The sequence below is a fragment of the Impatiens glandulifera genome, chromosome 1 (assembly GCF_907164915.1).
Source record: "Impatiens glandulifera chromosome 1, dImpGla2.1, whole genome shotgun sequence".
Lineage (NCBI taxonomy): Eukaryota > Viridiplantae > Streptophyta > Magnoliopsida > Ericales > Balsaminaceae > Impatiens > Impatiens glandulifera.
This window is the reverse complement of record NC_061862.1, coordinates 55,883,914-55,900,069: the sequence shown is the minus strand read 5'-3', so window position 1 is coordinate 55,900,069 and position 16,156 is coordinate 55,883,914. Positions and strand designations below refer to the sequence as shown.

Genomic DNA, 16,156 nt, shown 5'->3' with positions numbered 1-16,156 from the left:
ATAAGACCCCTTATCTATAAGAAAGAGTGATGATTAAAATTATTTCATTCTCTCTATAAAATAAAAGATTTAACTTACATAAAAAAAATGTATTTAATAATTAAGTTTTGTTTAGATGTGTTTCCAAGTAATGATCTAAATTTTAAGACTACATGAAATCAAATAAATTTTAAATAAACAAAAAATACTTGTTAGTTCAAATAAGTGAGATATGAAACTTTTTCTAAACATAAAAATATAGAAACTCCAAATTTGCCTTATTAACTACAGTATCTCACAAATATGAAAAACTAAGAATGAAAAATATTTAAATAAAAAAATAAAACTTAAAAAAACATTGAGAAAAATGTTAATTAAGAAAAGTGTTAATTATTCTAAACTCTCCCAGAAAAAATGATAATGATAAACTTAGTTACACTCCAATTATCAGCGGAATTATTAAATACATTCTAAATATGACGATATCCTAATTTTTTATTTATTTTTTATCTTCGAGCGGCTTACAACAATCCTGAGCGAGTTGTAGATTACTTATATTCAGTATGCCCTTGAACTTGTTAATTTTAGTTTATTTTGGCATGTGAGATATTGATATATCTATTAACATTGTAGGGAATTCCAGAAACAACAGAAGTTGCTGTCCCTGTGCCTCACTTTCCTACAAGTCAGGTTACCTTGGAAGAGACTGGAATGAGCACAGTTTCTAATGCTTCTTCTCCACTAAATTAACTTGTTTCCGCAGGTATCATTCTCAGTTTCTTCCTTTGTCCTCTATATATTTTTTCTGTTTATTGCATGGTTAAGATGTAACAGGAAGTAGTTTCTGGTGGTGGCAACGATGGACTTGGTTCTCTTGTTTTTCTCAGAAGCAACCAACATGTTTTGATTAATCTTCATTCATCTCATTTGGAAACTTATATTTGTCACGATTACATTGGAAAATCGACAAAGTTAAAACTGAAAGTTATTTTTTTCGTTTGGTATAAGATTTGTTCTGCATCATGATTATTTTGGATCAGCCAAACTATAGTGGGATTTTTATTGCTTCTTTTGGTATATAAATAATAAATCATTTTCTAGATCATGATCCAAATAATAGTGATTTTTTTTGCCTCATTTGATATAGAGATTTTTTTCTTGCTCATGATAAGATCATGATCAAATTATATTTTAGATCATTTTGATTTTTGGATGCATAACCCATAATTGGTAGCCTTGGTCAAAGCTTGGAGTACCCACATTGAATACTTTCAGTCATCTAATGAGACTTTAAAAACTTATAAAAATGAAAATCATTTAAGCAGGGTCCCTGCTGTGATGCTGGAACAATTTATTTTTAATGGGTTCTTTGTGAATTTGGCTTTCAGTTCCAAGCATTACACTATGGTTCAATCAAATCCACAAATTTTACAGGTCTGTTTTTGATAATCTGTTTTGCAAAAATGCTTATTTGGATGGGTTTTTGGGTTGCTAGATCATATCTTCTTTCTGTTTGCAACCCATGCTTCAGGAGCTTGGGAAACAAATCCACAACTGTTAAGGCTTATACAAGAGCATCACACAGAGTTTCTTCATCTTCTTAATGAGCCTAGCGACGTTTCTGAAAGGTCAGTATATTATGACTAACACTATAATTTAATTTGATATGTGCATTCCTTTTTGTAGCTTACTGCAAATGATCAATAGGGGGGAGATCTCATAGTTTTTTATGTATCCAAAGATCAGTGAACTCAAAAACTGTATGTGTCTGGATTTGGATATAAATCCGGATCCAGATGAGAAATATCCAATAATTTTTTAACTAAGATCTATTTTCAAACGATGACACCTTTTGGAGAATCCTATTTGGAATCTTTTATGGTTATTTATTTTTCTATTGCTAATGGTTACTAAATTCTCAGGGATATGTTCGACCATGCTGATCAGGAAATGCCTCATTCTATCGGTGTCACACCAGCAGAGCAGGAAGCATTTGCACGTGTATGGATAATTTATTTTCTCTTTAATCTCTTGATTCATTTTGTTCACAAATTTGTCGTGTTGTACTATTGAGGTGGTCTCCATTTGCAGTTTGAGGTAATGGGATTTGATAGAGCCGTTGTAATTGAGGCATTCCTTGCCTGTGATGCTAATTAGGAATTGGCTGTTAACTATTTGTTAGAGCAAACGGAAGACTACGAGGATTGAATGGTAAATCATTTTCCTGAATTCTCTAGTCTCACATGGTTTCTCACCAATTTTTAAATAAACTAATTAAGGTATATGCTAAAGGCAAAAATGGGCTCATTTCTTTTTTGACCTTATGACTGCTTAAAGTCTTGAACAACTACTTTGTAAATATGTTGCCATATTCGAAGCAAATTGCTGCACCTATTTGTTCTATGATGGATACAAACAAGATATAATTTCATTGTATGACAAATCTTGAGATATTCTATATCACAAGATATAATTTCATTGTATGACAAATCTTGAGATATTCTATATCATAATAACTGTGTTTACAATTTTAACAATAAATGGATCAGGATTATATGAGATAATTTGAATGTTTTAAAGTGATTTGCATTTAAGCATTCAAATTGTCTCACGTCTACACTTACATATCTAAACATTCAAGTTTTAGGTTTAAATTTGTTAAACTTGCATGCCATTTATTTGAAATCTAAGTATTCAAATTATCTCAGTAAATGTACAAACTAATCTTAGAAATGTTTCATGATTCTGGAACTGACCTTCATAATTCAGTCAGCTAAAACATGAATGCATCATGCACACACAACATACATTTTAAGAGAATCAAATTATAATTATTTGAATTTGGGGTTATATTTGAATTATAAATTTAAATTTTGTTTGATTAAAAAATTGATTATTTAAAATGAATGATTAAATATTTATTTAATATTTGATAAAATAAATAAAATACAATAGATTTATAGAAAATCTTCATTGGGACTATTTAAAAAGAAATAGATAGATAATATGATAAAAAAAAATGAAATTTAAATCATCCCCACATTTATTATATGGTGAAATTTGGAATGAAAACTTTATCAATAATAACCAAAACAGCTGTTTAATTTTAATTTTGTAAGCCATTTTTTGAAATTATCCAGTGAAAGTGAAGTGGACAAACATCTTTTCTTGTAACTTGTGTTATTTGTAAGTTGAACACATTTTGAGCATTACTTTTGTTAATATTTTGAATTAAAAAGTTTGATTTAAATTATTTAAGTTTTTAAAATTTTATGTTAGATAAATTAGACCGGTTAAAATAAGAACTTAACAAAACAAACTTCCTGTGCAGGAACGGTTAAGAACCAGGATCGGTCAAAAATCTGACCAGTCAAGAATCCAACCGATCAAGAAAACAAGACCGGTTAGAAGACAAGGCAAAAGATGTAATCAAAACCAGAAGTCGCCCGGTTAACCTGATGCTATGAACAACCGGTAGACATCCTAAACCGAAATGCATCCCACCGAAAAACCGATGAAGAAATTACTTAGAGAAAGAAGTCAAGAATATCAAACTAAGTACAGCCTACAAATCGGTGTAAACAGATACTGAGTATCTGCGGAAGATGATACCAAAGGAACAGACTGTAACATTGCCATATTCATACAAGTTTGGTGATACTCTGCAGGCTACAGAAGACCGCCTAAAAAGATCTTTCCACTCTGAGATAAGTCAGAGGCGTAACCTTCCAGGTGTAGGCAACTGTCCAACCGACAGTTGCTACATTAAGTAAAAGACAAACCTAGCTGGTTTGACCTACGCATTGGAAGCCTAAACCGCCAGGTCTGAAACACTAAACCTCTGCTCAACCAATCAGATTCAAGGAGAAGAAATGTGACCGTTGACACATTTCACCTATAAAAGAAGGAGCTGAAGAGGAGTAAATGCAGTTACCAGTTCCACCAGCTACAAGTTCTAAGAGTTATTAATTACAAGTTCATCTCTCTACAAGATTCAAAGTTTAAGTGTGCATCTGAAGTGAGATTACAATTTCGGTGAGAATTGTACGAGTGTTTATCGAGCAGCAAATAAGTCTCGATAGGATACTGTGTTTGTGTATTCCTTAGTGAATATCCTTCTCGCGGTTTCGAGAAGAAGGGGTGACGTAGGAGTTTTATCTCCGAACATCCATAAAAAACCTGTCTTGTTCTTTACTTTCTGTCGGCTCTACGTTCTAACTGATTTGTACTAACCAACTCATACCACCCTAACCGATTTACTAAACCTTAAACCGACCTCCTAATTTCCAAACCGATATTCTCCAGATTCTATCTTTATTCATCTTGTGTGTGTGTTGCTTCAACCTGAAACAAATCACTTCCGCACTTGAACTCGGTTCAAGGGTTTGTGACAGTTTGTGTAGTATTGAAACCCGGTGTTAATCTCTAACCGGATTAAACACTAACCGTTGAGTGAAAGTACTAACCGGCCAGACCCCGGCCCGCCAGCACCGACCTAGATCCTAACATTTTATATTTATAAAAATAAAAAATTTACAAATAATTATTATAAGATTTGGAAAATAAAGTGAATTTACGTTTATAAATTTTAAAAAATATATAATAATTATTTATTTGAATAAATGAATTAGGTTATTGATTTTGTATATATGATTAGTTTATTTATTATTTTTTAAATTAATTTATACTTAATTATATATATATAATAATAATATATAACTAATATTTATTAATTATTCCATTCTTTCTTTAAAGTGTACACGGTTTCATGTTCACAAATCATTATTGAAGTGATAACTGAAAAATAAAATACAGAAATTATTAATATAAATAAATCATAATGGCATACAAAAATTATTAATATAAATAAATCATAATGGCATAAAGGTTGAATATTTGAGGATCCTCAAAAGAGGGTTTATCTCAAAAATAATTCATCTAAATTAGACTTTACAAAAATAATTTTTTTCAAATAATTCTGACCATTCTATTCTTATTTTTTTTCTTTCTCTTTTCCCCTCATTCTCTCATTTATTCTTTCTCTCTTCTCCTCGGCAGACCGTTGCTCTCCCTTCCCTGCTTCCCTCCCCTCGCTTTCCCGATTTCCTCCCTGAATTCCCTACTTCTGACGATCGCCAAGCAATGCCGAAGGACGCTTCCCCATGAGCCCCGACTCCAACAGCTCGCCAGACCACGAGACCACACATGCAACTGTAGCAAGGTGAGTGTAGCAGCTCGCCGGACCACGAGATCACGCATGCAACTGTAGCAGATGATACAAAAGATGAGTTACAAATGTCGGGTGGAGGACCATGGGTGGAGCAAGATGAGGCAATGCAGCAGTCGAGGTAAAAGTTAGTTTGCGTCAACATAATTTAAAACAATGTAGTTGTAGTACTTATTCATGTATGTCATATAAGTGACCTCGATTCCAAGCAACTGTTTTATTTTTTTTACATTGTGTCGCAATGTATAACAAAACAATTCCTAGAATTGAACCCTAGTCACTTGTATGAAAGGCGGTAATAAATACCACTATACTACAACTACTTTGTTATAAATTGCATGGATGCAAAATATACATTGCGTGGTCAATTTGTGTATGTGGTGAAAATTGAGCCCTGAATAGGCTATCTTCATTATTTTTCAAGAACATTTTGTCACCCACAAGTCAGTTACAAACTTGCGATTGATAACTGCTATAATGAGTTCTATTGAATCTCTAAATAGGTTATTGTTGAATTATTGTATTGTGTTGCAACTGTTATGTTGTCTGCGGTTTATGTGAAAAATAAAGACGAAGATGGCTTTCTTTACATGACTTACATAGGCAAGAACACATTTGGGTTGTTTTAGAACTAAAAGGAAGAAGAGATGAATTGTGAATATATCTTTACTCATTTGAAATGTTTTTTTTTCGGTCTATTTTAATTTGCTTCATGTGAAGATGGAATTTGTTGATATGATATAGAGGAGAGTATTTATGAAACCTCTTCAATCTTGTTTTCTGACCAGTTTGTGGTGTGATTAAAATTAATTTAGAAATGATATTCTTGATTAATGATTCTTTTACTTTTCCCTTTCATATCAATTACAAATGAAGGTTTGTTTGATGTTGGTTAATTAGATTAAATCTAAATAAAAAAAATCTCCCAATAACTTGAATTTAGTAGGAAAAAGGAATTTGAACATAAACTTTATTATTAATAAGAGAAACAATATGTTTTTTCCTACAATACAAATGAACTAAAAAGGGAAGAAGTTATAGATATAATAGATGAACAATTCTAAACAAATGGTTTATCTATGACTCTTTCATGTTCACTTAAAATTCTAGATAAAATGATAAAATGTCGTTAGTCAAATAGATCTTTAAATCCACTGCAAGTAAGAAAAAAGGAATATATTATTAGGAATGAAACTAAAAATCATGAAAAGATTACAATAATCATATCACATATCTACATTCTAAAATTGTTTGGTTATCAGTTTTGGAGTAGACATTATCAAAGAAAACAAATATATTATCAAAGAATAAGACATCCAGAGGGGAACATCCAATGCTGTTTGGCATTAGATTAAGAACCTTTTATAACCATATTCACTTTATAATCCCACAACAGAAGTGTCAAATGTTATTCTCACATCCCAAACATTTGGTGAAGGAATTTCTTCCAAAAAGAGAAAAAGAAGTTGAATGGAGAATTAACACCTTGCGTCGGCGCAAACAACACTTACGCAAACTATGCACTTTGCGAATTTAATATACATATTCAGTCACATTCAGAATGGACACAATTAATTTGCATCCCACGAAGAATGCAATTTGCGTGGGGACGTAATATACAAAAAGATTCTCACACATTCAGTCAGAATAATAACAATTCAAACCACATTCAAACCATTTAGAAAAATATTCACCTAAAACCCTAAAACCTATCATACTCAGCATGCCAGTATGGAAAAAATAAAAACTCACCTAAATATGCAAGCGGTGAATGGTGAATGGTGAATGCTGATACGAAGAAGCGTCCGACGTTGCTTGACGATCGTCGGAGAATGATGGAGGTTAGTAGCGGGGGAGAGAAGCGGGGAAGCGTCCGGCGATGCTGCTGGAGTCGGGGGATCGCGGGGAGGGATGGGAAGCGCAATGGTCGCCCGGAGGAGAGGAGGGAAATGAGAGAAGAGAAAATGAGGGGAAAAGAAAAACAAACGGAAATAAAAAATATATATTAAGAGTAAAATGGTCAATTTTTTTTGAAAAAATGTTAGTTTTATCAATTGTTTTTGGGCTAAGTTATTTTTAAATAAGACCCATTTTCAGAGTCATTTTATCAAATTTCCCTATTTGAGAGGTTCTATACGATGATGAGTGGATAATTTCGGATCAGCTTTCTAGTTTTGTCCAATATTAAGTTTTTTTTAAATAAAAAAATATCAATAATTTATCTTTAAGTTTTCCTTTGTTTAATGTAAAAATTGAATTTAAAATTTATTATTAAGATAGAAATAAAAAGGTTAAACACTAGTTCTTCTTTCAAGCCAATGTAAACTTATTTGAGCTAAGAAGACATGGAAATATATATTATTTTTTTTATAATTTGTAAGGATCTTTAACCTTAAGTCGAAACATTTTTACAAATATATAAAATATTTTTAAATACACTTTAGCAAACATAACAAATATTATAAACAGAATGAAATCAAAATAAAAAATAATTAGAAGAAAACTATTGTCTTAAATATATATTAATAATCAAATCCTTTATATGACAAGATAACAAAGTAACCTAATATAATAAGAAATATAGAATATCTAATTTTACAGATTAATTGCTGACCAAAATATTTTTCAAATAAATCTAATTTTTAATTTTTATGTTAAATTCTTATATATATTTTTAATATCAATGTATTTGAATAATTGATTATAATTATCTTATTATTTTATAAAAAAAATATAAATAGATTTTTACTTATATTTTTTTATCGGAAAATATGAATGTTGAAAATACTCTAAAACTTCTTGTAATATGAGTATTGAATATAGTTCATAAGAAAAAAAGTTAATAAAATTCAAATTTAACAAAACTGAAATATTGTTAGAATGGTGTATTATGGCACCATCCCGCACGATGGTCAGGTTCACTCGTGTATTGAATATGACTTTGTTTCTTTTTTACATGTCATTTGTCCTTTTAATGTATATATTTTAAAATTAATAATAATAATTAGTTTGTTTGGAAAAACAATAAAATTTGTAATTAATGATATTAATAATAAATTAATTTAAGAAATTAATAATTTTAATCATATTTAATTATATTTTTGGTTTAATTAACTTTAAATAATGTAAATTAAATCTGCAATTTATATATGCATCACAACTGCACACTCCCCGCTTACATCACTCCCTCACACTAGGATACAATTAATACTTGTAATGTATTAAATTAATTTAAATCATAACTTAACTCTTCTGGACATTTATTTAATCATCCTTAATTTATCCGACACACAATCATACCTTTTTAGCTATTATCAAAACCCAAAAGTTTAGAATTAGGGAAAGGATTGGGCTAAGAGACACCAATACATGTGGATGAAAACTTAGTGCAAGAGTAGAAATATTTTAAAATTAAATTAAATTTTGTTATAATGTATCCGTTAAAATATATGTTTAAACAATGTTGAAAATAATACTAAACCAAAACAGATTTAAATTAAATGCAAAAAAGGATTAAATAAGCTTGTGCCCAAAGTGAATTATACACAACTTTTGGTGCATTCTTAGTTTCACCTAGTCTTCTCCCAATTATTTCTGGATACTTTACTTATTCTATATATATGTAAAATGTTTTATATTATTTTAAGTGAAGTGGTCTATTCATTTGTTAAAACTTGTCAATGTTGTATATAAAAATGTTCAATGATTAATTGAGTTTGTAATATGTCATACTTATATTTCAGCAATGTTTAGGGAACATAAACATCTATATTTAGGTTTTTAATAATGTATATTAGAACTTAGAATATTCTTTTTGATATTTAGAAATTAGAATGCATTATACTTTCACTTCCTTGTGCTTCCCCCAATTATTTTTGGATACTCTGCTTATGCTATATAACTATATTGTAAGTCTTTATTGATAAATACGGTTTGTAATATATTAAATATTATAATTCTAGAGTGTAAAAAAATTATTTTAATGTTTTAGAAAATAATAAAATGGGTACCCCTTGGGATATATAACCCTTATTTTTTTCATTTAAAATTAATTTTTGAAAAAATAAACGGCCAGTCACAACAGGGAAATATTATGTGTCGTGCTTACACATATTTTTCATAAACTAGACACGGATAGTTGAAGCATGTTTACTTAAGTTATTTAATAATTAAAATAATAATATTAATTAGATAATTGTCTTATACAAAACAATAAATTAATAAAACAATAAATAAATAAATAAAACATTGTTTTCACTAAAAAAAAATGGACTAAAACTATTCAAAAATTGACTGAAATATAACACAAACTAATATTAGTTAAAGTTTATTATTTTCTGCAATTAAACTTTAGTTTAACATAAACTAATGTTAGTTAAGTTTTTTCATTTGTTTCGATTAAACATTCGAATTGGTTGGTTTTAATTATAAAAATATATTGTTAATTAATCGACTATGTATAACAAAATTAATAAACAGTAAAATTAATTCAATCTAAGTTCATTAAGTAGGTTGAAAAAGTAATTAATGAAGAAAGACAAATCATTTTTATAATTAAGTTAAGATTGAACTGAAATAAAATTTATAATAATAAGACATTTTTGAAATATAACATCACAATAATCATAAATCATGCAATGCCATTAAATAATTCTTGATTAATTAATCAAAAGAATTATTAATTAAAATTATTATTATAAACTATAAAGTCATTAACTAAAAAGACATTAACAAATATTAAATTATCAAAAATTAAATACTAAATATCTAATCTTGTCATTAGTCAATAAGAAATAGTAAGATTTACCAATCTGGATCTTCTGCTATCGATTACCGTATTCCCCTGTTGCGGACCAATCAAATTGTAACTTTATTATTATATTAATAAATCAAGCTGGGTAGGAGAGGGGGAGGGAGAATCCGGAATCCGGGTTTCATTCCAGGTTCACCCCAAACGCCGTTAACGGAATGTCCAGTTAACGTAGGGAATTAATATAATATTACTATGTACCAGCGAAGCTAACTTCTCTCCCGGCGCCATGTGAGAAAGAAGGGAAAGAAGCGAAAGGAGCGAAGCTTACCCCGCCCAGGAGCCCTGACGTTCATGTAAACCCCCCAACCCACCCATGAGAAGACCAAAAACTTATCATGGAAATACACTTACTCATGTATGTAAATACCAAAATTAACAAAAATATAATATTTCTATTTATTAAATATTAATTAAAGTTATTAAAAATAATATGTAGCGAAAAAATCTTCGCTTTAATTACTATATTTTTATTTTTAAATTTCTTATGAAATTTTTATTTACGAGGAGACGATCAGAAGCGGAGAAATTTTCGCTTCAATTATTTTAAACTTGACGTTAATGTAAAACCCCCAACCCTCCCATGAGAAGACCGTTTACCTATCATGTAAATACACTTACCCATGTATGTAAATTGCAAAATTAATAAGAATATAATATTTTTATTTATTAAATATTAAATAAATTTATTGGAAATGACATTCAACGAAGAAATCTTCGCTCAAATTACTTATTTTTAATTTTAAAATTTTTTTATGAAATTTTATTTACGAGGAAACGATTTAGAGCGAACAATTCTTCGCTTCAATTAATTGTTTTTATTTTTAATTTTTTTATGAAAATTTTATTTACGAGTAGACGATTTGGAGCGAAGAATTCTTCTCTTCATTTATTATATATGTCACCTGAATCTTGCGAAGAATACTGCGCCCAGGTGCCATGTAATGAATAGAATATTTTAGAGCGAATACTCCTTCGCCCAGGTCCAATGGAATGAATAGACGCTTTGCGAGAGAAGATTTGTTCGCCAGACCAGGTGCCATGTAAAATATAATGATTAGATACTTTTCGAGAGAATACTTATTCACCCAGACCAGGTGCCATGTGAAATGGAATGAATAGTCACTTTTCGAGAGAAGACTTGTTCGCCCAAGTTCCATGGAAAGACGCTTTTTAGTGAAGCATACTTCGCTTTAAGAGTTTATGAATGGTGCATACTTCACTTTGATTAACATCCTTAATATATATACACCCTAATATGATTATTTTATAAACATTTCCGCCTGATTCATCTCTCTCTCTTCAAGCCTGCCTCCTTTCACGGCGATTCACATCCGGTTCCCTGTCGACCAGACCAGAAGCAAGATCTTCACGTCTCAACAATGGTACGTACACCAAAATAGTAAACTTTTCATATTTAGAATTATGAAACCACTAAACATGTTATGGGATGTCATTATCTCGTTAATATTTAGGAAACCCTACTACCAAAATGTCACGTTCAATGAAAATCTATCGTATTTAGGAAAACGTACATAGTGTTAGGATTTTGTATATTATTTCCACGAAACCCTAGTATTTACTAACAAATACTATTGTTTTTCATGTGCAGGCAACCAACAACGCATTCGTCCAAAACACTTTTGGCAAAGACTGGATTTTATGCCCAAATCAATTAACAAGTGAAGATATAGTACTATTCTTGACATATATCCATTTTTTTCATATTGTGTAAGTTTTCATCATGTTTGTCTGAGATAATATTATTGTTCTTACACAACACTTGATGGTTCAATACGCTAACACATGTGGTTCCACGGTGACAATGAGGTGGCGAGACGATGTAACCCACGTCATAGCATCCACCGATGCTAATGGTGGATGTGGTCGAACTATCATAGTATTGAAGGCAATATTGAACGGGAGTTGGGTCCTTACAATTGATTGTGAGACTCTGTTAGTCTTAACTCTTAACGCAATATTCATTTTCACATATATGAAACTAAAAATACCAATTACTTTTGTATAGGAATAAAATCATCAATGAGATCAAAATGTTACGTTGACGAGGAACCGTACGAGGTGCAGCAAGATAATCATGAGATTGTGGGCGGTCCAAGAGTTGGAAGAATGCGGTATTTGAACAATGTAAGTTTTGTCTGATTCCTCCTACTCCTCTATATCTTCAATTCTCCATGATAACTGAAAATGTTTTGTATTTTATTTCAGTTGTCGAAACTGTTCGACAGTTACATCTTTATGTTTGCAGGGGAATTCATCCTGGCTTACAAACAGGATCTGATAGGGTTTTTAATTGCTGGAGGAGGTACGATTAAAGAAATGGAGAATCCATTTGTTGAGCCCGAGGACGACAAAACTATATTTGTATACGACGAGTCTCGGCACGATGTTAATGAACTGATTTGGGTATTTGAGGCAGTGAATCCTTTGACGGCATATTTGGATGAATATGGTGTTCCTCACACAAGCTTGATTAAATCCATTGCTGCTTGTGATTTTCAGCCTTTTTTTTACATAGACTTGTGTAATTGAATTTGTTTACTGAATATTTGCATTCTTGAATTTGTTTTCATTATTTGTGATTTCAGATTTCGTTTTTTTGGTTCTTAGTATTGTATTTTTTAAACAGCAAAATTATCAAAAATGAAATCTTTGAACATGAAATAATGTATAAATTAAAGTAAAGTATAAATTTGTATTAAATACATAGCAATCTATGTAATAAGCGCGCCTCAAGTATTTACAAATCTCAATTAAATGTGATTTTATACATGTTTTTCAATTGTCAAATAATATTGTGAAGCAATCTTCGCTATCTGATCAAGCGCTTGATTGATTAATATTAATTTATAATAATGTTATTCATTTAATTATTAAAATCAAAAATTATTTTTATCAAGTCACCTCACCCCACCTAACACACCTATTTTCATTTAATGCTATCAATGCAGCCATGCTGCCTAGATTTGTACAATTTTCTCTCTCACCTATTTGAGAAGCAGTCGACTTTTTCTTCGCCGGAGTTATACTCCATGGTAGTCGACCTTTCCTTTGTCGGAGTTATACTTCATTATAATCAATCAATTTTCCTAAATTAAAATGGTACGTTTTTTAATGTCATCTTCTTCTCTACTTTTCTTCATAACGTTTTGTTTGTTTTTTGAATACTTGACTTGAAATGTTCTGTTCTTGTTTATTATCAGGAAGGAATACACATGAACGAGAATGATAATAATAATTTAAGGTATATTTTTGTGTTTAACTTCTCTAATATAATACTATAAGATGTTTTCGTTCATATTGAAGCGAAGCGCTCTTCACTTATAGGATTGTTGATAATATCTAGTGAAGCGAAGCGCTCTTCACTTACAGGATTGCTGTGAACACTAGTGAGACGAAGCGCTCTTCACTTATAGGATTGTTGTGAATATTATTATAGTGAAGCGCCCTTTGCTTATTGGATTACTATGAATACTAGTGAAGTGAAGCGCGCTTCGCTTATATGTCATTCATTTTACAAGCATCTATAAGTTTTGTTGAGATCAATATTTATTTTCTACGTGTTCTAAAATTTACCAGCGAATCTGCTAGTTGTCGTCGTCAATTGAATATCGATGAAAACGGCCAACCTTTGGAGGACATCATAGCCAACTTGATTCCACATTTAGGTCGGGAATTTGAGAGTGAAGAAGATGGCTACGAATTCTATTTAGCATACGCTAAACTAATAGAATTTGGTATAAGGTGCAGTTCAAAACATGTTGACAAAGCTGGTAAAATACAGGATAGAGTTTTTTTTTTTGTAGTGCATAGGGTGAACGGGTAAAAGACAAACGGGATGTCTATGTGAAACGTAGCCGTTCTTTGACGAGGTTAGATTGTGAAGCGAAATTGAGGATAAATAGGGCAGAGAATGAAAAGTTCGAAGTGGTAAATTTTATTAGTGAGCATTGTCATCCTCTTGCAAGTCCAAAGAAAACTCACATGTATAGATGCCATAGGAATATTTCTTCAGTTGTAGGCTTACATATCGAGATTGCCACTCACGTGGGAATTCCTCCAAAGGCATCCCATGCTCTAATGTCTAAACAAATCGTTGGAAGGGAGAATCTTGGTTTTCTTCCTGAGGATTATAAAAATTACTTGCGAACGAAAAGAACTAGAGACTGTAATTTTGGGGATACAGGGGGTGTATTAGAGTATTCGCAGAAAAAACAATCGAATGATCCAGGTTTTTATAATGCTTTTCAACTTGATGTGGACGATTTGATATCGAATATTTTTTGGTGTGATTCTAACATGCGGTCTGATTATTCATACTTCGGAGATGTTGTTAGTTTTGACACGACCTACAAGAAGAATAAGGAAGGTCGTCCAGTTGCGCTTTTTGTAGGTGTGAATCATCATAAACAATCTATTATTTTTGGTGCAGCTCTATTATACGATGAAACTGCTATGACTTTGAATAGTTTTTTGAGACTTTCACCAAAGCTATGTGTGGGAAAAAAACAAAAACCATTCTTACAGATTAAGACGGGGCCATGGCTAAGGCCTTAGCGTCTACATGGCCCGAAACAAATCATCGTCTATGTATTTGACACATATTTCAAAATGCAGCCATACATTTAAGCTTCGTGTTTCATAATTTTAGAGATTTTTCGAAGGATTTTTCTTCATGTATATATGATTTTGAAGAAGAGATAGTGTTTGTTGAAGCTTGGAATCAAATGTTGACAAACTACGGTCTTGAAAACAACGACTGGTTGAAACGTATGTTTTGCATTAGGCGAAAGTGGGCATTAGTGTATGGACGACATATATTTTGTGCTGATATGACGTCAACATAGAGAAGTGAGAGTATGAACAGTGTGTTGAAAAGGTATTGCTCCTACAAACATAATTTTTTAGAATTTTTAAAACACTTTGAAAGACTAATCGATGAAAGAAGATATGATGTGTTGAAGGCTGATTTCAAATCAATTACCAGCCAACCAAGTCTGAACTATCCAGTTTTGCTCTTAAAGGATGCATGCAATGTTTACACTCCAGAGGTATTTAAGTTCTTTGAACAACAATGGTTTATGTCGCATGATTGTGGTGTAGAAATGTTAGAGGATGTCGACACACACAAAATATAAGGTAACCCCCCACACTTGGAGATACTCTCATACAGTTACAGTTCATAAGAATGATGATAAGAATATCGAGTGTAGCTACTATAAATTTGAATTTGGCGGGATTTTGTGTGCTCACATTCTAAAGATTTTCACGACGATTGACGTGTTGAAGATTCCTCCTACGTTGATATTAAAGAGGTGGACAAGAACAACAAAAAATGGATTATTTGGAACTGATCCAATCGTGGACAATAGTAATATTGATCCGAGTGAGCTTCATAACATAAGATACCGAGATTTTTGTGTGGCTTTTCCATGAATTTATTTACAAAGGCGAAAGAGATGACACGTATAGGCATGTAAAAGAAATTATGCTTAGTCAGTGTAAGTTTGTGGATAAAAAATTACAAGAGAATATAAATATGCAAACCCCACCAGTTGTATCATGTTCTGCCGAGGGTGCCCATGTTCAAGCGAAAGGAATCAAAACTAAGAAGTCAACAAATTCTGGTAAGAGAATGAAAGGTGGACTAGAGAAGAACTCAAGAAAAAGAAAATCAACAAGAATAACAAGCGAATCACAGAATCCGGTAAGAATTTGCTGACTTAAGTTCTTTACTAATAATTGGGTTATTAATCTTCATTTATTAACATACTTTTAAATTGATATACCGTTCCAGCCATCAAATGCAATGCCAATAACAACTACTCAATTCTAAACTCCTCAACAATTGGACGAAAGTTTCATCATGGACGCCGATACTCTGTTCACTGTTCTTTTGTCATCTCAACTATCGAATTTCTGTTTCATGTGAAATTTGATATGTATTTGTATCTATATTTGATTTGAAACCATGAAGAAGGTAGAATGTATGCATGGGAGGTTTTATGTAATACCAAATGAATGAAAACATATTGAGCATTAATTTCCTTCTAAAATTAAAAACAAGTAATTAAAGAAGAAAGACAAATCATTTTTATAATTAAGTTAAGATTGAACTG

At 31.2% G+C, this 16,156-nt stretch overlaps 1 pseudogene; it reads left to right on the top strand.

The window, feature by feature from the left end:
* Nucleotides 1-2,187, top strand: part of LOC124928625 — a 42,624-nt pseudogene extending 40,437 nt beyond the window's left edge.
* The last annotated feature ends 13,969 nt before the right edge of the window (nt 2,188-16,156 follow it).